We start from the raw sequence: 27,793 nt of genomic DNA, 5'->3' as shown, positions 1-27,793 counted from the left end.
GTTTTCCTCATCTCGGTCCTAAAAGATTTCCCCCTTATCCTTAAACTGTGACCCCTTGTTCTGGACTTCCCCAACACCAGGAACAATCTTCCTGCATCAAGCCTGTCCAACCCCTTAAGAATTTTGTAAGTTTCTATAAGATCCCCCCTCAATCTTCTAAATTCTAGCGAGTACAAACCAAGTATATCCAGTCTTTCTTCATATGAAAGTCCTGACATCCCAGGAATCAGTCTGGTGAACCTTCTCTGTACTCCCTCTATGGCAAGAATGTCATTCCTCAGATTAGGAGATAACATCTTTACACAATACTTCAGGTGTGGTCTCACCAAGACCCTGTACAACTGCAATAGAACCTCCCTGCTCCTATACTCAAATTCTTTTGCTATGAATGCTAACATACCATTCGCTTTCTTCACTGCCTGCTGCACCTGCATGCCTACTTTTAATGACTGGTGTACCATGACACCCAGGTCTCGTTGCATCTCCCCTTTTCCTAATCGGCCACCATTCAGATAATAGTCTACTTTCCTGTTTTTGCTACCAAAGTGGATAACCTCACATTTATCCACATTATACTGCATCTGCCATGCATTTGCCCGCTCACCCAGCCTATCCTCCTCACAGCTAACACTGCCCCCAGCTTTAACTCACATGTGGCAACATTTCAATTGATAGAGATCAAATGTGGATTTGTTGGGGGAAAAATCACGTTTTACTAAATTGTTTGATGTGCCTATTGAGGTAATAAAGAAGACTGAAAGAAATACATTTGATGCTCGCCAAATGGATTTACGGTGACTGTTTATTTACTGTTTATTTAGGGCATCATTGTGTAGCGCAGAGTTGCAGCCTTACAGGGCTTGCAGCACCGGAGGCCCGGGTTTGATCCCAACTACGGGTGCTGACTGTACGGTGTTTGCACATTTTCCCCGTGACCGCGCGGGTTTTCTCCGAGATCTTCTGTTTCCTCCCACACTCCAAAGACGTACAGGTTTGTAGGTTAATTGGCTTGGTATAAGTGTAAATTGTCCCTGGTGTGTGTAGGATAGTGTTAGTGTGCGGTGAACGCTAGTTGGTGCAGACTGGGTGGGCCGAAGGGCCTGTTTCCACACTGTATCTCTAAACAAAACTAAACTGAACTAAACTGGCCCTTGCTCCTTCCATTCTATCCCTCTGTTGACAACTACCGCAAGCTTCCAACCCAATTCTTCAATGGAAATCCCAATCTTTCCCACAAATTGCCGAACTTTCAATTATCACGTTGCGGACTCCAATTCTCCAATCTCCCTTTGGTCAGACATACAACCCTTCCTCCATTGACCTCAGACTGACCTTCCATTGCCTATCTTAGTCCCCGATGTTCAACCCACCAAGCGTAGCCCGTGTCTTATTTCTTTCTGTAATGGAATAACATTGATTTGGTAATGAATGTATCGAGTCAAGTTTATTGTCTCCAGCACAACTATGGTGAGATGCTGGTACAATGAAGAATCTTATTTCCAGCACCAGAGGCCCATAAACATACACAACACGGTAAAACAAATCATATAGAAATTAGAAATAAATGATAGGTAACATTTTTAAAAGAAAGACGCCTGCAAAAAAACATGACATTAGTGCAAACCATAATTAAAAATAAACAAGTCCATGGAGTATTGCAGTGATGGTTTATAACCAAAACCAGCATTAAAACATCACACACAAAACGAGCAGTGCTCTTTTAATTACAAAGGTGATTTTTATAGGCCAGACAGTTTCATCAGTATATGCTTACAACTCTTTAAATATCTGGTGACGTGCTAATGTGTAGAAGGAACTGCAGATGCCGGTTTCAACTGAAAATGGACACTAAATGCTGGAGTAACTCAGCGGAACATGCAGCACCTTTGGAAACAAGGAATGGGTGACGTTTCGGGTCGAGATCCTGATCAGTCTGTAGAAGGACTCAACCCGAAAAAGTCACCCATTCCGTCTTTCCAGAGATGCTGCCTGGCCCGCTGAGTTACTCCAGCATTTTGTGTCTATCTTTGGTGATGTTTCTGCTCCTTGCTGACTCTATACTTACTATCTGACATTGCAAAGCTAAAGCATGCACATTTCAAAGACAATTGACAATCAAATTGATATTCTTTTGATATTCCTTTTCCACCTTTGCAGAAAACCCTTCCAACTGGATCTCTGGCACTGTAAGCATTGCAAGGTAGCAACTCTACTGCTGTGCCACCGTGCCGCCCCCTGGATAGTAATTGCAGAGTATTATTAAGTGTTCTTGTTTGTTATGCATTTTCATTTCTTATCTCTCTCTCTCTGTCTGATTTTTGGAGTATTCCTGTGACAGCAGGGCCAACATTCTCTGTCGGTTCCCAGCTGGGAGTTCTCTTTGAAGGTTGATGAGGCAGGGTTGTGTAGATCAAGAAATTTGTATTTGTTTTAATTCAAGAGGCCTGATGGGCAAAGTGGACGAACTCAGTGTGTGGATAGGTAGGTACGAATGGGAAGCTGGCTGAGGGATTGGACTGGCAGCTTGATGATCCAGAGTACAGGTGCTGCAGGTGAGATAGACGTGGGGTTGAAAGTGGGGGGGGGGGGGGGGGGGGGGGGGGAGATACTTTACCGATTAAGGAGAAATGTCACTGCAATAGTCTGCGGGCAGCACGGTGGTGCAGCAAGAGAGCTGCCTTTACAGCACCAGAGACCAGAATTTGATCCTGACTACGGGTGCTGTCTGTACGGAGTTTGTACGTTCTCCCCATGACCGTGTGGGTTTTCTCTGAGATCTTCAGTTTCCTCCCATACTCCAAAGATGTACAGGTTTGTAGGTTAATTGGCTTGGTATAAGTGTAAACTGTCCCTAGTGTGTGTGGGATATTGTTAGTGTTTGGGGATCGCTGGTCGGTGTGGACTCGGTGTTGTATCTCTAAAACTAAAACTACTGATGGTGTGTCCAGTGAGGCTGTATGGGTGGAGCTGAGAAATAAAAAGGGAATGGCCACCTTATTGGGAGTGTACTACAAGCCCCCAAATAGTCAATGGGAATTAGAGGACACTGAAAAATTGCAGGCAACCTCCAGACTCAAAGGGTTGTCACAGTGGGAGATTTTAACTTTCCCAATATAGAACGGGACTGCCATACTCCCAAGAGCTTATGCGGGGTGGAATGTATCAAATGTAGTCAGGAAAGCTTCCTCAGACAATATGCATAGGGTCCTACATGGGAAATGGCAAAACTTGACCATGGAAATTGGGAAGGGAAAGTGTCTGAGGTTTTGATGGGCAGCAGTTTGGGATCAGCAGTCACAGATCGATTAGCTTTACAAATAGTTAAAGGGAGCGAGGGCACAAGTTAAAGTTCTCAACGGGGGCAAGGCCAGCGTTGATGGTATTACTTGCTAAGGTTGATTAGAGTAGGCTGTTTCTGGGCAAAGTGATGTCAAGAAAGTGGGATGCTTTTAAAAATGTGATGGTCAAGGCTTACATGATCGTGCAGGAGTGAAGGGCAAAAGAAACAGCTCTGGTCGGGGAAAAGGAGGAGGCATGGGCCAGGTATAGGCAGCTGGGATCAAGTGAATCCCTGGAGGAGTTTGGAAGGAAATCAGAAGGGCAAAAAGGGGACAGGACAGAGTTCCAGCAGATAAAATTAAGAAGAATCTAAAGACATTTTATATTAGGGAAAGTGAGTAACGAGAGAAATCTACACCTGTACACCCTAATCTTCTGACATAGACAAAGAAGACTGTTTTGCAGTGGAAATTTACTGAATGTTGGATCACAGAATGTTGAACAATTATAGATGACCAACCTTGCTTTTGTGGTATCAAAATAGTATAAAAATACTGCATGCTTTGAATCAGGAGAAGTCTCTTGCTTGACTGTTCACCTTGTCTGACAACTTATTACAGATAAAGTAGCGACAGTTCGATAGTCACTCACGTGTAAATTGTGCAAAATATTCTGACAAAAGTTCCTCAGAAACCAAAGTGGACATCCACGTGTGGAGCCCCAGGAGTTGGGCAAGGTCCTCTTTAGGTATTTCTCCTATGTTTATATTGTGGAGAAAGACATGAAACTGAGGAAACTTGGAGACTGTTAATTGAGATGTCTTGTGGATGGTCCATGTTAGGGACTTCCTAAGCCGCATGAAAGTAAATAAATCTCCCGGGCCTGATCAGGCGTTTTCGATAAAACCGTGGGAAGCCAGAGATGAAATTGCAGGTGCCCTGGCTGAGATGTATGAATCATAATCAGCCACGGGTGAAGTTAAAGTCAAAGTCAAAGTCAATTTTATTCGCCAAATGCACCCGAAGGTGCAGTGAAATGAATTTGCCAGCAGCGATACACTTAAAAAATGAACACACAATACACAATAGAATTTAACACAAACAACCACCACAGCATTCTTCACTGTGATGGAAGGCAACAAAGTTCAGTCAGTCCTCCTCCTTTGTTCATCTGTGGTCTGGGCCATAAACCCTCCATAGTCACCGCTCTGGACGGCCCGATGTACAGGCCCTCTCGTCGGGATGATCAAAACTCGGACGTCGGGAGAGTCAAACACACCCCGCGGCTTGGAGTGCCCGAATCGGCACTTTCCTACTGGAGACCGCGGCTTCAAAATGTTATAGGCCGCGGGCCGGCGGTCGGAGCTCTTCTCCAGCAATCCCCGGCAAGGGATCCCAGACTCCAGATGGTAAGTCCACGTCCCGCACGTGGCCCCATGATGCCAAAGTCACCAGGCCACCGATCGGAGCACTCCTCTTTGGCGATCCCTGGCAAGGTTCCGTGATGGAAAAGTCCCGCTGCCGAAGCTCCGGGCCTGACTCCAGAAAAGGCCGCTCTAATCCAAGCTGTTAGGCCACGAGGGAGGCGACATGGAAAAAGTTGCCTCTCCGTCGAGGAGGCGACTGAAAAGTGGTTTCCCCCTTTCCCCCCCACCACCCCTACACAGGACATACCGAGAGACATTAAAACAAACATTTGGACACACCAAAAAAAACAAAAAAAGTCGAAATAATGAACACGCTGCTGGCAGGGCAGCCGACTCGCAGCGCCCCCCAACTGTGAAGAACCGGTAGACTGGTGCATGGCTAATGTTGTGCCTCTATTTATGAAGGGCTGCAAGGAAAAAGGTCTGGGAACTATAGACCGGTGAGCCTAACATCTGTAGTAGGCAAGTTACTGGAGAGGATTCTGAGGGATAAGGTATACATGCATTGGAATAGACAGGGCTGATTTGTGATTGTACGTGGCTGATCATGTCTTAAGAATTTAATTTAGGTTACTTTGAAGATGTAACCAAGAAGGTTGACGAGGGCAAGGCCATAGATGTTGTCTACATGGACATCAGCAAGGCCTTTGATAAGTTTCCACAAGGTAGGCTGTTCTGGACAATTAGATTGCATGGGATTGGGGAGAGAATTGGCTAACTGGATACAGAATTGGTTTCATGGAAGAGAGCAGGGCATAGTTGTGGAAGGTTGCCTTTTGGACTGGAGGTCTGTGACTTGTGCTGTGTCTCAGGGATCGGTGGTGGACCCATTTCTTATGGTGGCTTATATCAACAATTTAGATGAGAACGCACAAGATATGGAAAGGAGATTTACAGTTGACACTCAAGTGGGTCGTATCGTAGATAGAAGAGATAATTATCAAAAATTGTAGCAGGATTTTGATCCTTGACGCAAATGGGCTGAAAATCTTTAATGTAGATGCGTGGTGCTACATTTTGGGATGTCGAACCAGGCAGGACGTTTGCGATGAAATTTATGGCACTGTGGATTGTTGTAGAGCAGAGATCCAGGAGTACTGGTACATTGTTCCCGGAAAGTAGACAGGGTTTAGCTTTTTAGTTTAGTTTAGAGGTCCAGCATGGAAACAGGCCGTTCGGCCCACCAAACCCATGCTGAGAATTGATCACCCAACAGTAGTCCCATGTTATCCCACTCTCTATCCAGTCCTTACACATTAAAGGAAATTAACCTAAAAACCTGAACGTCTTTGGGATGAGGGAGGAAACTGGAGCACATGGAGGAAGCCCATGCACCACCCATGGGGGAAATGTGCAAACTCCACACAGACAGCACCCCAAGTCAGTATTCAACCCGGGTCTCTGGCGCTGTGAGGCAACTGCTCTTCCAACTGCACCACCATGCTATCCTATAGAAGGCTTTTGGTATATTGTCTTCATCAGTCTGGATATCGAGTTTAGAAGCTGGGATGTTATGTTACAGCTGTATAAGATGTTGGTGAGGCTGCATTCGGAGCATTTTGTTCAGTTTTGGTCTAACCTGTCAGGAAGATGTTATTAAGCCGGAAAGAATGCAGAGATTATTTACGATGACGTTTCCAGTACTCGATGGCCTGAGCTGTAGGGAAAGTTCTGCGCAGGCCAAGACTTTGTTGTTTGGAGTGCCTGAGGCTGAGGAATGATCATATAGAGTTGTATGAAATCATGAGAGGGATAGAAAGGATGAATGCAGAGTATTTTATCCATGGTATGGGGAATCAAGAACCAGAGGACATAGAATTAAGGTGAGAGGGGAGAGATATAACAGGAACCTGATAAGCAACTTTTTCACTGGGGTTAGTTAATTCTAATTCTAATTCTAATTCTAATTCTAATTCTGATTCTAATTCTAATTAATGGAACAACGCCAGAGGAGGGAGATGAGGCAGGGACTATAACAGCATTCAAAAGACGCTTGGACAGGTACATGGATTGGAAAGGTTTAATGGTGTGGGCCAAAGGCTCGCATGTTTCACTTGATCAGATGGGGCCTGTCTCTTTGCTGTATGACTAAATCCTCTATTCATGTAGAAGCTCTGTTTTAATTCCTTTGATGAAACATCATTAAATATACATAATTTGTAATGAGACTTCATTAAATAATAAATTATTAAATGATGAGTATTTTGTTCTCTAATGTACAGATTGTCGAAATAAGAGAAAAGGCATAATGGGGCAATTATGATATTTTTTTATTCACAGTAGGCAATCCTGAGATTGTTTACTGGAAACATAACTATGTGTCGCCTACACTTTTTCACTATTTAAATATTAAAAATTGACCCTGGCTTTTAAAGTGAAGATACTCAATGTTTCAAGGTGTAATGTGTTGAAATATGGTTAAGTATTTCTAAACATTACTTTTAAACTAGATTTAAACCACTCGCTAGCCCTGGTCACAGACAGTCTTGTGTACACCACTGTGTTCTGTTTGCAGATTAAGACCCATGCCATGGATTACTATTCTAAATGGGTTGATAATCAAAGCTTGTAGCCTTTTGATTCCCAAGATTAATGCCTGGTAGAATTATTCTCAAGGAATTATTAGGAATCAACTCTTAAAATACTAACTCCTGGTAAACATTAACTGTTTCTTTTGTCATTTCTTCAGTTTTCTCTCCTTTACATTCTCTTTTATTACCTCCTTAGAAAAATAGTTTGCTGATATATGCCAAGTAAATAAAGTGATTTGAATCGTTGATTAGTTCAAATTGGAGCTCTGCCATTCTTGCTTTGAAGAATGTAAACCCTCTGAGTACGTAAACTGGATTAATCAAAATATGTGCCCTGGATTACTTAGAGTAATGATATAGATTCTGCATGGAAACAGGCCCTTCTTCCAGGTGATTTAAATGGCCCATTTAATGTAATCCCATTTGCTTAATTTGAGAAAGCATGAGATCTTGTTTAACGGCTCTGGGCCTGCACTCGCTGGAGTTTAGAAGGATGAGGGGTTACCTCATTGTAACTTACCGAATAGTGAAAGGCCAGAATAGAGTGAATGTGCAGAGAATGTTTCCACTAGTGGGAGAATCTAGGACTAGAGGTTAGAGCCTCAGAATTAAAGGACGTCCCTTTAGGAAGGAGACAAGGAGGAATTTATTTAGTCAGAGGGTGGCAAATCTGTGGAATTCTTTGCCACAGAAGGCTGCGGAGGCCAAGTCAATGGATATTTTTAAGGCAGGGATAGATAGATTCTTGATTAGTACGGATGTCAGGGGTTATGGAGGGAAGGCAGGAGAATGGGCTTTATTGCCACACTTTGCCTTCTGCCATCCAGCCAATCTGCTATCCATGCTAGTATATGCCCTCTGATACCATGGGCTCTCATTTTCTTTGGCAGCCTCATGTGCAGCACCTTATCAAAGCCTTTCTGAAAATCTAGGCAAACCACATCCACTGCCTCTCCTTTGCCTATCCTGCTATTTACTTCCTCAAAGAATTCCATCAGGTTTGTCAGGCAAGATCTCCCCATTACAAAACCATGCTGACTTCAGCCTATTTTATAAGTCACGGTGGCACAGTTGTAGAGTTGCCGCCTTGCAGCAAAATGCAGCGCCAGAGACCCGGGTTCGACCCCGACTACGAGTGCTGTCTGTATGGAGTTTGTACGTTCTCCCCGTGATCTGCGTGGGTTTTTTCCAAGATCTTCGGTTTCCTCCCACACTCCAAAGACGTACAGGTTTGTAGGTTAATTGGCTTGATTAAAAAAAATGTAAAATTGTCCAAGTTGGCGATATGCAGAATACTGCCCTGCCGACTACAAGGTTCAGAAGGTTCAGAAGGTTCAAGTAATATCACCCCCTCGGATTTCTTATAAATCTCCTTTCCCTTACCCTTAGCATACGTCCTCTAGATATATCCATCTGTGATCTGGGAAATGTTTCCTGCAGTCTACCCTAACTACTCATTGTAGTTTTATACACCGCAAGCATGTCTCCTCTCAACCTCCTCTGCTTCAGGGAGAACACACCTGGCTTCTCCACTCAATCCTCATAATTAACAGTAAACATACCAGGCAACACTCTGGCAAAACTATGCTGCACCCTCTCCAGCATGTTTATATCCTTTCGATTAACATGGTGACCAAAAATGCATGAAATATTCCAGCTGAGGTCTGAGCAAGCCTTTTATAAAATCGGAACATAATCTCTCTGTTGTATTCACTGCCCTGACTAATGTAAGCTGATTCTCCACATTTAAGACATGCTGCCTGCCTTGCAAACAGCATGGGTTCCAGCATCAGTTCAGACACAAAATACCACCCTCTATTAGCATCCTATATGGGGATTAATCTTTTGAACCAATCTCCCATGTATGACATTATCAAAGGTGCCCCAAAAGGAAGCCTCTACCGTCATCATCTGTATCCTATTGATAAACCAATTTTGGGTCCGGTTTGCCTATATCTCATAGGCTTGAACCATCTAAATCATCTTTCCATGAGGGACCACATTGAATGTATTACTGAAGTGCATGGAAATCACATGTATGGCTCTGCATTCATCAATATACTTTGTTACCTCATAAGTTCAGAAGTGATAGGAGCCGAATTAACCCATTTGGCCCATCAAGTCTACTCTGCCTTTCAAACATGGCTGATCTATCTCTCCCTCTCAACCCCATTCTCCTGCCTTCTCCCCATAACCCTTGACATATGAATCAAGAAACTAACTATCTCTGCCTTAAAAATATCCACTGACTTGGCCTCCACAGCCTTCTGGGTCAAAGAATTCCACAGATTCACCACCATCTGACTAAAGAAATCCCTCCTCACATGCTCCCTCAAGGAACGTCATTTAATTCTGAGGCTATGACCTCTGGTCTAGACTTTCTCACTAATGGAGACACCCTCCCCACCTCCACTCTATCCAGGCCTTTCAATGAATTCAACCAAATTGGTTACACAGGAACTGGCCCTGACAAAGCCACGGAAACAATCAGTGCCTGGAAATGGACCCTAACCTGAAACATTGTCTGTTTCCCTCCACAGGTGCTGCCTGACGTTGAGTTTCTCCAGCATTTTGTTGTTTTAAATTCCTGACAAAGCCATGTTAGGTGACTGAGTAGTCCCTCTCCCTCTGAACTTTTTTTCCTCCTACCACATAAGTTAGGCTCACTGGTGAACCGTTTCCATGCTTTTCCCTGCTACTCACTTTGAAAAGGGGGAGTACATTTGCCATCCCGGTCGGTACCTCACGTGTATTCAGCAAAGCTTTAACAATCTGAGCACTGGCCTCAATAATCTCTTTCCTTGTCTTCTGAAGCAGCCTGGAATAAAGCCCATCCAGTCCGAGGGAATTATCCACCATGGTGCCCATTACGGCATAGAGTATCTTCCCTGACTTGTCTTGAATGACAAACTGCCTTGATTGCATGCGGGACTTGGGCATTGTTTTTTGTCTCTGCACTACATTGTTTGTTTGTAGAACATTGAACTTCCTTTTGTTGGTTCCATGGTGTCAACTGAGTAGGAATGTCATTGTTCTGTTTTGGGACATATGCCAATAAAACATCTTGTATCTCTTGGGTTGGCATTGATATGGAGTTGGAGTTTGAATTGAATTGAATTGAATTCTTTATTGTCACATGTGACAAGTCACAGTGAAATTCTTTAAATGTTTAACAGTTTAAAGGTTTAGTTTAGTTTTAGAGATACAACATGGAAACAGGCCCTTCAGCCCACCGAGTCTGTGCTGACTATAGATCTCCTGTTCACATTAGTTCACTGCTCTCTCACTTTCCCATCTGCTCACTCTATACTGAGGAGAATTTACAGAGACCAATTAACCTAGAAACCCACACACCTTCGGGATAAGGGATGAAACTGGAGGACCCACTGAAAATACATGTGGTCACAGCGAATATGTTGAAACTCCACACAGAGAGCAGCAGAGGTCAGGATCGAACCTGGATCTCTGGCGCTGTTCGGCAGCAGTTCAAACAGCTGCACTATTATTTGAGCATTATTGATAGAGAGGCAACAAAGCTGCATTGGACAATCACAATTTAATTGGGATAAGGCAAAGAGTTTTTTTCAAACTGCTCCAGATATTGACTGAATGAGCTACCTGTAGGCTTTATTGAAAAGATTCAATCCATTCTGAGATCCCACATTAACTTTATACTAGTTCATATTATCAGGAAGAACTTTAGGAAAGAACATTCTCTTTGACTGAAAGATCTGGAGATCGTTTATAAATGTCCCAACTCAAAACATCACCTAGCCATTTTCTCCAGAGATGCTAACTGACCTGCTGAGTTATTCCAGCACTTTGTGTCCTAACTTGTTGAAAAGTTTGCCATTTTTAGTCATCCAATGTTGATGCTTGTATATTGGATATGACTTTGTGCAGCAGATGATCATTCTTTGCTAACAGAGTAATCATACAGCACAGTGGCACAGTGGTAGAGTTGGTGCCTAAGGGCCTGTCCCACGAACATGCGACTCCATGCGGCAAGCGCGACCTAAAAGGGCCTGCCCCACGAGCGTGCGACTCCATGCGGCAAGCGCGACCTAACGTGGTCGCTTGAGCCGTACGGCTCGCGGGGCCGGTCCCACTTCGATCGCCGGAGCTGATGGAGTTGTGCGGAGCTGGTCCTGACATCGCGCGGGGCTCCGAAAAACTGACCGTGTTCAAAAATTCTGCGCGGCAACGGCCTGCCGGCCCGCAGCTGCCTTGACGCCATACGCACCGCCTCGACGCCATAAGTCATGGGCGAACTTCACGTGGACTTCGCTCGAACTTCATGTCACTCACTCGACCTCCGCGCGGCCCCCACTTCTGGTTTGGTCGTGCTTGCCGCATTCAGTCACATGCTCGTGGGACAGGCCCTTTTAGGTCGCGCTTGCCGCATGCAGTCGCATGCTCGTGGGACAGGCCCTTTACAACGCCAGAGACCCGGGTTCAATCCCGACCACAGGTGCTGTCTGTACGGAGTTTGTACGTTCTCCCCGTGACCTGCGTGGGTTTTCTCCGAGATCTTCAGTTTCCTCCCACACTCTAAAGACGTACATGTTTGCAGGCTAATTGCTTTGGTATTAATGTAAAATGGTCCCTAGTGTGTGTAGGATAGTGTTAATGTGCGGGGATCATCGGTCGGTGTAGACTTGGTGGGCTGAAGGGCCTGATTCCACGCTGTATCTCTAAACTAATCTAGAAAAATGAAGACACCAATTATACTTAGAATTCTCCTAAGATCGGGACATCATTTGCTCATAATTTCAATTAAAAAAAAAATGCATTGCACGGAAGTTGAATCACACGGCAGAATTTCTTCATCAGTTCTATTCAATTGAAGATCAATTTAGCTAAAAGTAAATCTCTTTACGATTATGTCCAAAGAACAAATTGCACCACAAGTGAAATGTGATGGATACGTGATTAGTTTCATAATATCCTGATATTCCTTGAGAGTCAAGGAGAATTCATTTGAGAAGATCTGGGTAAAATGGACTGTTTATTTGAGCCATGACACCAATTAGATAAATGCCGAGCTAGATATGGGAAGATTGCGTTATATAGAACTAGATGGTATGTTTGTATAAATGTTGAATTATCTCCAGATAACTAATCAATGTAATGTTTTTTCTTTTTTTAATTTGGTAAGTGAACCACACGGTCTTCCAATCTTTTTATTTATTTACTTCTTTTTTTTTTCCCCCCCCGATCTACTTATTTTTTTATTTTGATCGCTGTTTTTCTTACTTTGTTTTATTTATGGTGATGGTGTTGCACTGTTTTGTATATATCTCTTAAAAATCAATAAAATTTTAAGTGAAAAAAAAAAAGAAAATCCTGATGTCAGGCATGTCATGTTGTACACTGCATGCCAGTATGATTGCCAAAAACTGGAGCTCAAAAAAAGGCAAGTCTACCATCTTAGATTGTCTCCCTCAATGTCATTTAAAAGGACCTTTAAAGAGAACATCAGATTTTAGAAGCTGTCTCCAGCTCTCACTGGAGAGTATTTCTGGAGGGCTGAGAATTTTCTGAAACTATCAGGCAGTGTTTTTTTTGTCAGGTAACCACTCAACACATTCAATAGTTGGCTCAGCAAATATACAGTACCATGGGTAGCACCTTTTAAATGAGAAGCTCAGTTCAGGCATCCAACCCGACTAAAGCATTGATGCAGATCTTGGGGGAGGCAAAGAAATACCAAGACCATATTTGCCAAGAATTTTCAAAGATGCAAAATCCTATCTTGACTTACAGTTTAGTTTATTGTCACGTGTTCCGAGGTGCAGTGAAAAGCTTTTTGTTGCATGCCATCCAATAAATGATTCCAATCGAGCCGTTTATAGTGTATAGGTACATGATAAGGGAATAATGTTTAGTGCAAGGGAAAGCCAGTAAAGTGCTCTCTGGTTGTGGTAGGATGATTCAGTTGCCTGATCATCCCACCAAACCAAAAAAGCATGTATCTTCCCATTGAGATTTTCCAAAGCCACCATCACTGTGTGATATTATATGGGAGGCCCCCAGCTGCACACATGCTCCTGGACTACTCTCAAGTCAAGTTCATGATAGCTCTCAATTTTGTCACTGCAGACCTATTGCAGAAACACAGAGGCCAAGCGAAATGATTCAATTTGAAACCCATGTTCCATATCATAGTTGCCTGCAAGGTATGGATGCTGAGGATATTTGGGTGTCACAGAACAATGAAGCATAAAACCTAAAGTTTTAAAATATCCCCGACTTGGCAGATTACCTCCTACAAGAGTCACTGCCATGTTCCTCTGGTTGAAACCAGGATAAACCATTTTTCTTGAAGACTCTTGAAATGTCCATCATGCATAAACATGTGCAGCTCTTGAGCTGGCACTCCCTCACCCTCTCACTCAATCTCTCTCTGTCCCCCCTCTCCCCTTCCTTTCTCCCCCTCTCCCACCCTCGCTCTCTCTCCCTCCCCTTCTCCCCCCTGCCCTCCCTTCCCCCGCCCCCCTCCCCCTCCCCACCCCCTCCCCCCTCCCCCTACCCCCTCCCCCTCCCTATTCTACATTTTCCTTGAGCTTCATCCCCTTTGATGTCTCGTTTTCAAACCTTACACTTCCATATCTCTATGTCTCCCTTTTCCCTCTCTCAGTCTGAAGAAGTGTCTCGACATGAAACCTCACCTGTTCCTTTTCCCCAGATTATTTGTCTGACCTGCTAAGTTACTCCAGCTTTTTGTGTCTATCTTCTGTTTAATCCGGCGCCTGCAGTTCCTTCTTACGCAGTTGTTCCCTCGTGATCTCTTTCACTTGCATCAATGACGTAGGGTCATCTGTCACGAGTGGACAGAGTGCTTGTCAGCTGCACCTTGCTGCTTATTCTGCCTCTCAATGCATGCGTGCACACTGCTTCATGCTCATTACCGAGTTAGCGCAGAGGTCATGGAGCCTGGCTCATAAACCTTGCAAAGATTGTGAATGATTTTGAGAATTTCCAACTGGTAGCAAACTGCTTAGCACATCAGAAGCATTTGTCACGAGTAAGTGAAATAAAATAGAACATAGCACACACGATCACGTTGTGTATTACATCAAAGATTTGTGCAATGGAATTTTAAACTATACAATGTTTCATTTAGTATAGTTTAGTTCAGAGATCCAGCGCGGATACACGCTCTGTAGCCCACCGAGCCCTCCCTGACCAGCGATACCCGCACATCAACACTATCCTACACACACACTAGTCAGTTTCGCTTATTGTCACGTGTACGGTGAAAGGCTTTTGTTGCGTGCTATCCAGTCAGCAGAATAGCACGCAACAAAAGCATTTCACTAGGGACAACTTGTAATTTTAACCAAGCCGATTAGCCTGCAAACGTGTACATCTTTGGAGTGTGGGAGGAAACCGGAGCTCCCGGAGAAAACCCACGCAGGTCACGGAGGGAATGTACAAACTCCGTACAGACAGCACCCGCAGTCAGGATGGAACTCGGATCTCTGGCGCTGTGAGGCAGCAACTCTACCGCTGCGCCACTGTGCCTCCCTAATTCTAATATTCTTTATCAATTAGAGTTGCTCAATTTTAATTTCACAAACTAAATCAAATGTTATTTACATATTCTGTGCTTGTAATTGACTGTTGTCATTGAGATGCCTAAACTTTGAGAACCCTAAACTTACTTTTTGCCATTGACCAATTTAAAATTAGTTAGAGAACTTACTTTAATCAATCCTGATTCTAGTTATGTGAGAGCATAATCTCGAAGGGCCGAATAGCCTCCTCCTGCACCTATCTTCGATGTAAGTACTTCCTCAAAAGGATAGAATCAGAACTCCATGGCAATTATTTCAGAATGTCCCTGAGAACCTCTTCACAAGCTGGTGACTTCACATGGACAACTGAAAAGGGAAGGGCAGGGGGGTTGTGTTCCCCCCCATGTTTCGACAGCGATTTCCGCCCCTGTCCCTCACATGTTTTGAGAGGTGGGGGACAATCCCCCCCATGTTTTGTAATTGGGATTTTGACATTCGGTGAAAATAAATCTATTAAAATCTTCGCTTTCCAGTCAGGGGTGTCACTGTTAAATGCTTGCTAAATGTCTCTAGTAACATCGTATTAACATGATGAGTCACCAATTGTGTTTTGACCTTCAAGTATTACTGAAGGTATTCACGGAGAATTTCTTAAAGCTGTCTGATGCGGGTACAATTCCCATCTGAACTGATTGGATGTATTGGTGGATGGGAAAGATTTAAACAGGTATCGGATTTAGATGGGTCAGGTCATTAAGGGATCCGGTCAAACGGGTTTCCTGGCTGGCTTGCAGGTAAGTCCCTCATTTTTTTGTCCCTGTATTTTTTTCCCATCTCTCTCTCCCTCTCTCCCCCCTCCAAGGTTGGTTCCTCTGTTTGCATTTATTTGCTTTAGTATTATTTGTTTAAGTGTTATTTATCACATTGTAGCTTTTGAAAGATTCAAGCGGGTATCAGACGCTTTCTAAGGGCTTAATCGGCCCGTTCGTGGGGCCTTTCATCGCCCGACGTAGCTTAAAATCAAACTGCCATGGCGAGGAGATCGAGGCTCCCGATGTTGACTGATTTTGCTGGCTGGCTGATTTTAAGCCACGCTGGGTGATGAAAAGCCCTGCGAACGGGCCGATTCAAGCCCCACGATTCGGGGCGGACGAAGCTGCTGTTGCTGGAGTTCAGAGTCGGTCAACAACCAGGTCAGCTCCTGATGTTACCATCCACGGGGCCCATGGCCGAAGCCTCGCGTGTGTGTGTGCGCGTGCGGGCGGCCACCAAGAAATTGTGTCCCCCCCCCATGTTTCGACAGCGATTTTCGCCCCTGGTTGTACTTGTAGGTCAATCCTCAGGTTACCAGCCTGGTCGGCAGTTAGAACTGGAAAATTGTAGTCAGGGTCTCTGCATTTTCGACTCTAGCTTCTGGGGATATATGTTATAACGAAGTGTGACTATAATAGGTGCTGGTTATTATCCCGTGACTGTAATGGAACCAGTATTACAGTGTGATTTCAATAGTGCTGAGATATTAGTGTGACACTCATCGGGCCAATAATATAGTGTGACTGGTCTTGGAGCTACACTGTGATGTGATAGTGTTTGGAGCCGTATTAGGAACTGAATTCATGTGTGATGGCACAAGTGATGTGATGGTGCTGCGCTTGTGCCAGTATTAAAATGTAACCATGTTTGGGGGCAGCTCTGTGGTATTACAGTGATAGTTAAACACCATACTGTGACTGAAGGCCAGCACCTCTATGTTAATATAATAGAGGCAGGTTTATTTAATAACTGCTTATAAGACAGTTTATCAGCATGACAGTGAGGTTCAGGAAAATGTAGTTGCTATACCAGTATGACACCACCTGCAGGTCTGCAATATCATAAAGTCATAAGGAATAGGAGTAGAATTAGGCCATTCTGCCCATCAAGTCTACTCCGCCAATCAAACATGGCTGATCTACTCCGCTATTCAATCATGGCTGATCTATCTCTCCCTTCTAACCCCATTCTCCTGCCTTCTCCCCATAACCTCTGACACCTGTACTAAGAATCTTTCCAATCTTATAATTTCAATTTGTCCACTAATATTGAATAACAATGGTAAGGAAAAACAATATAGTGTAGGCATGATAGCAGCAGGTCTACAGAATAACCAAGGGCGTCTTGTGCAATATCATGTATAGAGGGGATGCTCACCAAGTGGAAGGCCCATGTAACAGAATGACTGTGTTTTTGGGAAGTCAAACCAGGGCAGGACATTCACAGTGAATGGCAGATTGCTGGGGAGTGTCGTGGAGCAGAGGGATCTAGGAGTACAGCTACATCGTTCCTTCTTGACTACTCTAAGTAGCATCATAGCTCGTTAGGGTGGTCAAGAAGGCTTTGGACACATTGGCCTTCATTAGTCAAGGTATTGAGTATAAAAGTTTGGATGTTGTATTACGGTCGTACAAGACATTGACAAGGCCCCATTTGGAGTATGCTGTTCAGTTTTGGTCACCCTGCAATAGGAAGGATTTTGGTAAGCTGGAAAGAATGCAGAGAAGACTTATGTGGATGTTACCAGGACTACATGGGGAGGTTGTGCGGGCTAGGACTTTTATCCTTGGAGCGCTGGAGAATTAGTTTTGATCTTGTAGAGGTCTTACGACGTTGGTGGGTGCATGGAACGTGCTGCCGGGATGGTAGTTGAGGTAGATATGATAGTGGCATTTAAGAAACTTTTGGACAGGCACACGGATATGCAGGGAATGGAAGGATATGGATTATATGCAGGCAGATATGAATTGGTCCTAATTGGCATGCTTGCCACAAATTTGATAACTCAAATTTCACTGTACCTTAATTGGTGCATGTGACAATAAACTGGCCTTGAAACCTTGAGAATTTTGTGGGGCGAAGGGCATGTTCTTCAGCTGTATTTTTCTATGTTCTATTTTATATTTTCATCATCTGCTTTCTCCACATACTCCTTGTATTGAAATAACACATGATTCATCCCATCAGCAACAACATAGTCCTTTACCTCTCCATAGTCCATCCTTTGATGTATAGGCAGCAACTGCAGATGCTGGTTTAAACCTGAGATAGATACAAAAAGCTGGAGTAACACAGCCGGGCACTCTCCTTTTCTCCAGAGATGTTGTCTGAGCCGCTGAGTTACTCCATGTTTTTGTGTCTATCTGTCGTTCCTTTGAGACTTCTATTCCAATCACTCCTTCCAACTTCTGTCCTGTTACTCTGGTATCTCCCCCCCCACTCCTGACTCTCTTGTTTAAATCCTCCCGCGTAGCACTAGTGAGCCTCCCTACAGGGGCCCTCTCCAGAGGTCTCTCTCTATAACCTACAAATTGTTGCAACATTACTGCATTAATAAAAGAGTATCCTGTTGCCTTGTGAACAATTTTAGCATTTACTTAACAAGGATCTTCAGGCATTGACCTACCCTTCTTCATGGTGTCCCAGAGTAACGGAGTCACACCACATGGTAACAGACCTGTTCGTTCCAAACATGCCCATGCCGACCAAGTGCCCCATCTATATTAGTCCCACCACCCTGCGTTTAGCGTCATATGTGACCACTGCCCAGTCCATCATCGGCTCTGACGTCCCCACCATCGAAGGGATCTATCGCAGTCGCTGCCTCCAAAAGGTTGCCAGCATCATCAAGGACCCACACCATCCAGGCCACACACTCATCTCTCCGATGCCATCAGGTAGAAGGTACAGGAGCCTGAAATCTGGTTTATCCACGTTCAGGAACTGCTTCTTCCCCACTGCCATCAGGCCTTTAAACTCGCCATCAAACAAACTCTGAACTATAACAGCCTATTGCACTTTATCTGTTTATTTATGTGTATATATATGGTCTATGCTATATAGACACACTGAACTGTTCTGTATTCATGCTTACAACGTTCTGTTGTGCTGCAGCAAGCAATAATTTCATTGTCCTATCTGGGACACATGACAATAAACTCTCTTGAACTTGAACTATCCCTCTAAACCTTTCCTGACCATGTACGTGACCAATTATCTTTTAAATGTTGTTATATTATCTGCTTCATCTACCTCCTCATTCCATACACCCACCAACCTTGTGTGAAAACGTTGACCCTCAGACTCCTATCTTTCCCCTCTCACCTTAATCCTATGTCCTTTGGTTCTTGATTTCCCCAACTCTGGGTAAAAGACCTTGTGCATTTGTACTATCTATTCCTTTCATGCTCTTACACATCTCTATAAGATCACCCCTCATCCTCCTACGATCCAAGGAATAAAGTCCTAGCCTGCTCATCCTCTCCCTATAGGGCAGGCCTGTGAATCTTGGCAACATCCTTGTAAATCTTCTTTGCACCCTTTCCAGCCAAATATCATCTTTCCTATAGATAGACACAAATAGCTGGAGTAACTCAGCGGGGTAGGCAACATCTCTGGAGCGAAGGAATGGGTGACGTTTCGGGTCGAGACCCTTCTGCAGACCCTTCTTTGTTCTACAACATCTTTCCTATAGCAGGGTGTCCAACAGTGAACAGCACCGAACCATGCCACACGCCACTAATCACAGGCCTCCTGTCCAGAAAACAATGTTCCACCACAGCCCTCTGCTTCCTTCCATGAAGCTATGTTTCTATCCTGTTGGCTAGCTCTCATATTCATAATCATAGAGTCATACAGCGCTGAAACAGGCGCTTCGGCCCAACTTGCCCGCGCCGGCCAACATGCCACATCTTCACTAGTCCCACCTGCCTGCTGTTGGCCCATATCCTTCTAAACCTATCCTATGCATGTACCTGTTATAAATGTTTCTTAAACACTCTCCTTGGATCGATCTAACTTCCAGAGCAGCTTAAGTCAGGCCAAGGAATATACCTGATCAGCTGGGAATATTTCTGATCATGCCTGGGATATGATATCAAAGTGATTTATACACAGTAACCCCTCGCTATGACAAACTGAATGGGGAAGATGGTGTCAGTTATTACTGATTGCCTGCTATAACTGAAGAAGGGGGTTGATATGTAGAGTACAGTACTATTGGAAAACAGCTGATGAACATGCACTACACAATAAACAGTAAATTACACAAAATACCCAGCGCGGTAGAGTTGCTATCTTACAGCACTAGAGACCCGAGTTTGATCCTGACCTCAGCTGCTCCCTGTGGCAGCGTGGGTTTCCTCTGGGTGCGCGGGTTTCCTCCCGCATGGCGCAGGTGTGCAGGTTTGTGGGTTGTGTGGGTTCTGTGGGTCGCTGCCTCCTGGCATCGGGGACCCGGGTTTGAATCTGGCCTCGGGTGCTCCTTGTGGCCACGTGAGTTTCCTCCAGGTGCACTGGCTCTATCCTGCACATTGCGGTATGCAGGGTGGAGCTGGTGTGCCAGGGAGCCTGTGGGCATGGGGGGTGGGGGGGTGGGTGGGGGTTGGCATGATCATGGGGGGGGGGGGGGGGGGGGGGGGTGTGAGGGGGGGGGGTGGGGGGGGGGGGGGTAGGGGGGGGGTGTGGGGGGGGGGGTGGGAGTTGGCATGATCATGGGGGGGGGGGGGTGCCAGTGGTCAGGGTCGGGGTGGCAGCTCCGCAAACGGTTCGCTGAGGCCAGTTGTACTGGAGGCTTGCACATCTTCGCAGTGGAAACCCATGCTCTCACAATGTCTGTGTCTTTGCAATGTGGGAGGAAATGTAGAACCACTGCACTGCGCCCGTTCTATCCCACACACTGTGAAATGCCCCGAGTGTGTAGGATGGAACTAGTGTATGGGTGATCGCTGGTCAGCACCGAATCTGCTTTTCCATACTGTATCTCAAAACTAAACTGAGCTAAAATGGTCCAAAAACACTCCATCTATCTAGTAGACAAAATTGCTAGAGAAACTCAGCGGGTGAGGCAGCATCTATGGAGCGAAGGAAATCGGCGACGTTTCGGGTCGAGAGCCTTCTTCAGACTGATGTGGGGGTTGAGGGAGGGGGGGGGGGAGGGGCGGGAAGAAGAAAGGAAGAAGCGGAGAGTATGCTGTGGGAGAGCTGGGAGGGGAAAGAAGGAGAAAGCAAGGACTACCTGAAATTGGAGGTCAATGTTCATACAGCTGGTGTGTAAACTACCCAAGTGAAATATGAGGTGCTGCACCTCCAATTTACGGTGGGCCTCACTCTGGCCATAGAGGAGGCCCAGGACAGAAAGGTCGGATTTGGAATGGGAGGGGGAGTTAAAGTGCTGAGCCACCGGGAGATCAGGTTGGTTATTGCGAACCGAGCGGAGGTGTTGGGCGAAGCGATCGCCCAGCCCACGCTTGGTCTCACCGATGTAGAGCAGCTGACACCGTGAGCAGCAGATGCAATAGACGAGGTTGGAGGAGGTGCAGGTGAACCTCTGCCTCACCTGGAAAGACTGCTTGGGTCCTTGGATGGAGTCAAGGGGGGAGGTAAAGCGACAAGTGTAGCATTTCCTGCTGTTGCAAGAGAAAGTGCCAGGAGAGGGGTTTGGGTGGGAAGGGAAGAATTGACCAGGGAGTTACGGAGGGAGCGGACTCTGTGGAAAACTGAAAGGAGAGGAGATGGGAAGATGTGGCCAGTGGTGGGATCCCGTTCTAAGTGACGAAAATGTCGGAGGATTAGACAGGGTTGACGTGGATAAGCTTTTTCCATTGAGAGTAGGGAAGATTCAAACAAGAGGACATGATTTGAGAATTAAGGGACAGAAGTTTAGGGATAACATGAGGGGGACCTTCTTTACTCAGAGAGTGGTAGCTGTGTGGAATGAGCTTCCAGTGGAAGTGGTGGAGGCAGGTTCGATTTTATCATTTAAATATCAATTGGATAGGTATATGGACGGGAAAGGAATGGAGGGTTATGGTCTGAGTGCAGGTAGATGGGACTAGGTGAGAGTAAGTGTTCGGCACGGACTAGAAGGGCCGAGATGGCCTGTTTCCGTGCTGTAATTGTTATATGGTTATATGGTTATATTATTTGTTGTATGTGACGGCTGGTAGGGTGGAAGGTGAGGACAAGGTGGACTCTTCCCTTGTGGGGGGGATGGGGAGTGAGAGCAGAGTTGCAGGGTACAGTGGGGGGGATGGGGAGTGAGAGCAGAGTTGCAGGTTATAGAAGAGACCCTGGTGAGAGCCCCATCTATGGAAGAAGAGGGGCTCTCCTAAAGAATGAGGACATCTCCGATGACCATCTATCTAGTGGTCGTTCCATGAAAAACTGAACTTGGTCCACAACAGATTTGTTCCGCTGTAAACAAAATCGGTAATAAAAAGGTATTAAATTGAATTAAAGAGTTATTAAAGAGGAATTAAAATGAAGGTCCAATAAAAAAACTCTCTTGTTTTTGACAAGTGATCATTTATATACTTGAATTTTTGTACCTAGAGATTTATTTCTAACAAGCAGAGTTGATGCAAAAACCTTTTAGAGGCTGGTGTTTAAAGCAATATTTTCACGGTGATGAAATCACAGATTATATTTCTGCCGTAAATTTAATCCCACCAAGATCCTGCACCTTTCAGAATTTATTTCCTTTCATTCTTGTTGTCCCGTCAAAGCTCTGCTTATGCAGAAATGAACACTTTATTGTGACATGTGGCAAGTCACAGGAGAATTCTTTGCTTGCATACCCAAGGTATGCAAATAGTCGCCCATAAAGGGCACCAACAACGGATCAAAGTGTCCGTGCCAGGTCCCCCTTTGTTCTCCCCCCTCCCCCCACTCCAGTCCTCCATTGCCCATTGGTCTTCCCCCTCCCTCATGGTGGCCCCCTACGCTGGGTCCTTCTTTGTTCCTTCCCTCGGCAGCGACGTCCTCACTTCCACATGGTCCGTCCCCGTCCATCTGTCGGCGCCAGCATCGACCGCTGCGCCAATCTCTCCACTAATGCTGCTGGATCCTCTCCAGACGCCTCTGTGGTGCCGACCCAGGCCCCAGCCACCGGCTCCATCGACCCACGGGCAGGGTCGGATTTACGTATAAGCTAGACAAGCTTAAGCTTAGGGCCTCGAGATCTAGGGGGGCCTACTCACCTCGCTGCCTCACTGACCATCCGCCCACCGGGACCTCCTATTCTTCGCCCGCTGACCATGGCCACTCCACCGCCCTCCAGCAGCCCGCAGCCATCGCCTTACCTGCAGCCTGGACTCAGCACCGGGCCTGAGGTTTCCACGCTGCAGATTCCCACTCCCCCGGGTTTGACTGCGCTGGGTCTTAGTGCTAGGCCCCCTAACCCTGGTAATCTCAGTGGCTGTTCCACTGGGTCTTCCCCATTCCCCTCAAACCATGTGACCCCAGCTCTTCCCCACCCACACTACAGTCCTCATACCCCCCTCCCCCCTGACCACCCACCACCCCTCCACCTGACATTGCCTTGGCCTCAGTCCACTCACCTGCCTTCCTCCGGCCCCAACCCCCATCCCTGCCACAGGCCCAACACTCCAGCTTCAAACGGCCATCCAGGTAAGACATCGCCCGCTCCACGGTGAATCCAATATGTATTTTAAAACCAACTGTTTAATGACAACATACAGCAGGATCTAAAGGTGTCACACTGTCACTGTCAGATAGTCATGGTCCTCTAGTCGTGGGGGTGGGGGATTTGGAGGGGGGGGGGCCTCACAAGTGAAATAGCTTAGGGCCCCTCTTCAACTAAATCCGGCCCTGCCCATGGGCCGGCCACAGGCTCCGGCTACGATCCACGAGGCTCCGTCTGGTGAGGCCCGGGCTCGGCAACTCCGCGGCCTTCCGGTTGGCTGAGCTGGGAAGACACAAGAGACATGGGATGCTGGGATCGGCAACAGAAAATAGACTGCAGGGGGAAGTCACTGGGTCCAATACCATCAGAGAAGCCAAAGAGATGGTCAACCTTGCATCAGGATTAAAAATTTCATGGGGAAATAGCCAGCGTAAAGAGCTGAGAGGTCGGGGCTGACAGGGAGAAGGTGGCCAGATTGGTTAGAAGCACAGTTGAGAGACAGTGACATTTGCATTAGCAAATATAACTTGTGAACATGTAGATGAGGGTGGGTGGCAATGAAGTGTGATTAGCTGCACACTCCTAGTCCTTTTCCTGCCAAGACGGTCGCGCAGCGGTAGAGTTGCTGCCTTGCAGCGCTGGAGACCCGGGTACGATCCAGACTAAGGGTACTGTCTGTGTGGAGTTTGTACGTTCTCCTCATGACGTGCCTGGGAACTCCGGTTTCCTCCCACACTCCACAGGTTTGTAGGTTAATTGGCTTGGTAAAATTGCAAATTGTCCCTAGAGTGTGTAAGATAGTGGAAGTGGGCGGGGATCGCTGGTTGGTGCAGACTCGATGAGCCGAAGGGCCTGTTTCCGCGCTGTGTCTCTAAAACTATGAGTAGAGGCAGATGTGGTGAGATTAGAAGGGGAGCAGGTGGGTTGAGGGAAGGGCGGACATTGAGATGGATGCTGGAATGTGATAAGTGGAGACACAAGACTCCACAGATGTGGAATCTGATTAGTCTGATCAGTAAGAAAAATATTAGTTAGAAACATATAAGGGATGGGCAGATGGAACTGGGTGGGGAAGAAGAATGATATTGGGTAACGGGGTTGTGGCAGGCCCTTCAGCCCACTGAGTCTGTACCGACCAGTAATTCCCGCACATTCACACCATCCTACACACACTGGGGACAATTTGCATTTACCTGTATTCCAAGCCAATTAACCTACAAACCTGTACATCTTTCGATTGTGGGATGAAACAAAACACCTCGGGGAAAACCCACGCGGTCACGGGGAGGACGTACAAACTCCACACAGACGGCACCCGTAGTCAGGATCGAACTCAGGTCTCTGGTGCTGTAAGCGCTGTAAGGCAGCAACTCTACCACTGCGCCATCGTGCCATGTGGGTGAACTGAAGTTGATTAAAAAAATGTTCATACCATTGAGTTGTAGGCTACCCAGATGGAATACGAGTTGTTCTTCCAGTTTGCATTTGGCATTTCTCCTTTCAATGGAGAAGGCCAAGGAACAAACAATAAAACATAGAACGGTGCACCACATCTTCAAGTTCTTTGGCCCATCAATGTGCGTGCCTAGCATGATGCCAAGTTCAACAAATCTCTTCTCTTTGCATGTGAGCATATTTCTACTCTGGGAGGAGGAAGAACAATGAACAATGGAGGGTCTGGCTTGGGGGGACCATCGGGTAAGGGGAAGGGGTGGGGGGGCAGAACAATGGAGGATCCGGGGAGGGGGAGGGGGAGGGAGGGGGGAGGATAACAAAAGTGGGAGCCAACGTACATTGTAACTTTGTCAGCGCAGTAGGTGGCGACTATTTGTACACCTTGGGATGCAAGCAAAGAATTTCACTGGGCCTTGTCACATGTGAAAAGAAATCATTCCATTCCATTCCCTCCACATGTCTGCTACTACCACCACCCCTGGCAGCGCTTCCCAGGCACCAACTACTCTCTGTGTCCCTCAATCTCCAATGCTTCAGGGAAACAACCTTAGTCTCTCCAGCCCTTCATTATAGCGTGTGCCTTGTATCCAGGCAGTATGATGGTAAACCTCTTCTGTTCCATCACCAAAGTATCCACATCCAACAATGGGGTGACTAGAACAGCACATAATCTTCCAAATGAGTGCAGGAGAATCAGGAGTGATCTTATAGAGGTGTACAATGTCTTGAGAGGAGTGGATCTATAGTCTCTTGCCCGGAGTAGGGAAATCAAGAACCAGAGAACACAGGTTTAAGATGAGTGGGAAAAGATTTAATAAGAATCTGAGGCACCACTTTTTCACGCAAAAAGTGCTAGGTGTATGGAATATGCTGCCAGAGGAGGGAGTTGAGGCAGGTACTATCGCAACATTTAAGAAACATTTAGACAGGTACAGGCCCAGCACCGAACCCTGAGGCACACCACTAATCACAGGCCTCCAACCCGAGGAGCAACCTTCCACAATCACTCTCTGCTTCCTCCCATGAAGTCAATTTTCTATCCATTCAGCTATCTCTCCTTTGATCCCGTGCAATCCAACCTTCCAGAGCAGGCAACCATGTGGAACCTTGTCGAATGCCTTACTGAAATCCATGTACACAACATCTACTGCTCTGCCCTCATTGACCTTTTTGGTCACGTCTTCAAAAAACTCAATCAGATTGGTGAGACATAACCTCCCACGTACAAAACCATGCTGACTATCCCTAATCAGCACTTGTCCATCCGTATAACCTATCCCTCAGAATACTCTCCGGTAACTTTCCAACTACAGATGTTAAGCTCACTGGCCTGTAGTTCCCAGCATTTTCCCTGCAGCCCTTCTTGAATAGAGGCACAACATTTGCCTCCTTCCAGCCTTCTGGCATCTTGCCCGTATTTAATGACTCATGAATTTCATCTAGGGCTCATACAATTTTCATTCCAGTTTCCCACAGTGTCTATGAATATATGTGATCACGCCTGGGAGATTTGTCTATCTTTATACACATCGGGACCTTCAGTACTTCTTCGACCGTAATACTGACTGCTCTCAAAACACTTCCATTGTCTGCCCCAAGTTCCTCCGTCCTCCAGCCTTTCTCCATGGTAAAATTTACGAGGATGTTGCCAAGTCTCGAGGGCTAGAAATATAAGGAAAGTTGAGTAGTCTACGACTTTCCTCCTTGGAGTGCAGGGGGTGTTCTTATAAAGGTGTATAAAATTATGAGGGGATTTGTTTCACTAATATTGAGGGGGGCACATTGAGGGCACTGGAGATAAGGTTGGAGAACATGCATGTAAATCTTTCTCTGACCTGGAAACTTATGTCCCTTGAAGTTTATGCCTTAGACAGAGCTTTGATAATTCGTCAAAAAATCTCCCTCGGGTGACATGGACGAAGTTTCTATGAAACAACTTGGAGTTGTTTTATTTTTTTATTTTATTATAAGCATATGTACAAATGATAATAAACGACAAACTGGTTACAGAGTTCTTACATAGCTTCAATTTTTAAAGTTTATTTTTAAAGAAAAGAAATAGAGAAAGAAAGAGATAAGAGAAACTGTAAACTAATAGAAAGAACAAAAAGCAAGAAAGAAAGGAGATTACAAATATAAAGATTGTGAAGATAGATCCGGGAGATGTTAAGTATAGTTGTTCATCCAACCCTAAACTCAAGTTTTAGCTTTAATTTTGTGTTAAACCAGTTTACTTTTTAAAAAATTCAATAAATGGGGAGAACATATTTTAAAAAATAGTTCTGGTTTGTCAATTAAGACAAATCTTACTTTTTCCAAATGCAAGGTCTCGGTCATTTCCGAAATCCACATTTTAATTGTGGGGGTTGCTGGTTTTTTCCAAAATTTAAGTATTCATTTTTTCGCAGTTATTAAACTGTAAGCAAGAAAGTGTCTCTGGCTTATCGTAAAGTTTGTGGTACGTTCTGATAATCCTAATATTATTAATTTTGGATCTGGGTCCAGTTGATTATCGATAACTTTAGAGGTAATTTTAAAAATGTCCGTCCAAAAATTGTGTCCGTATAAAAATGAAACACTTGGAGTTTTTTGCCACCTTCAGTGTCATAGAGTAATGGAATTTAGTGTTTTTACTCTTGTTGTTTTGCAACATTTCATCCCTTAGAAGAAACAGTCAAATGCTTTTGTTTCTGATAGTAACATCTAGCATTCTTAAGGATGGAAACATAGAAACATAGAAAATAGGTGCAGGAGTTGGCCATTCGGCCCTTCGAGCCTGCACCGCCATTCAATATGATCATGGCTGATCATCCAAAGTCAGAACCCATTCCTGCTTTCTCCCCGTCCCTTAATTCCTTTAGCCCTAAGAGCTATATCTAACCCGCTCTTGAAAACAAATTGGCCCCCACTGCCTTCTGTGGTAGAGAATTCCACAGATTCATAACTCTGGCTGAAAAGGTTTTTCCTCATCTCAGTCCTAAATGGCCTACCCCTTATTCTTAAACTGTCACCCCTGGTTCTGGACTCCCCCAACATGGGGAACATTTTTCCTGCATCTAGCCCGTCCAATCCCTTAAGAATGTTATATGTTTCTATAGGATCGCCTCTCATCCTTCTAATGAGA

At 45.4% G+C, this 27,793-nt stretch overlaps 1 long non-coding RNA gene across 1 annotated transcript; it reads left to right on the top strand.

The window, feature by feature from the left end:
• Positions 1-1,984: 1,984 nt before the first annotated feature.
• On the top strand, positions 1,985-26,929 carry LOC116974085. The gene is made up of 3 exons (XR_004412279.1): positions 1,985-2,030; positions 11,379-11,381; positions 26,841-26,929. It is a non-coding gene; the product is annotated as an uncharacterized LOC116974085 (long non-coding RNA).
• Positions 26,930-27,793: the final 864 nt, after the last annotated feature.

Source organism: Amblyraja radiata, chromosome 6 (assembly GCF_010909765.2).
Source record: "Amblyraja radiata isolate CabotCenter1 chromosome 6, sAmbRad1.1.pri, whole genome shotgun sequence".
In the NCBI taxonomy this organism is placed as follows: Eukaryota; Metazoa; Chordata; class Chondrichthyes; order Rajiformes; family Rajidae; genus Amblyraja; species Amblyraja radiata.
Note: the sequence above shows the minus strand (reverse complement) of the source record. Positions and strands in the feature narration are given on the sequence as shown.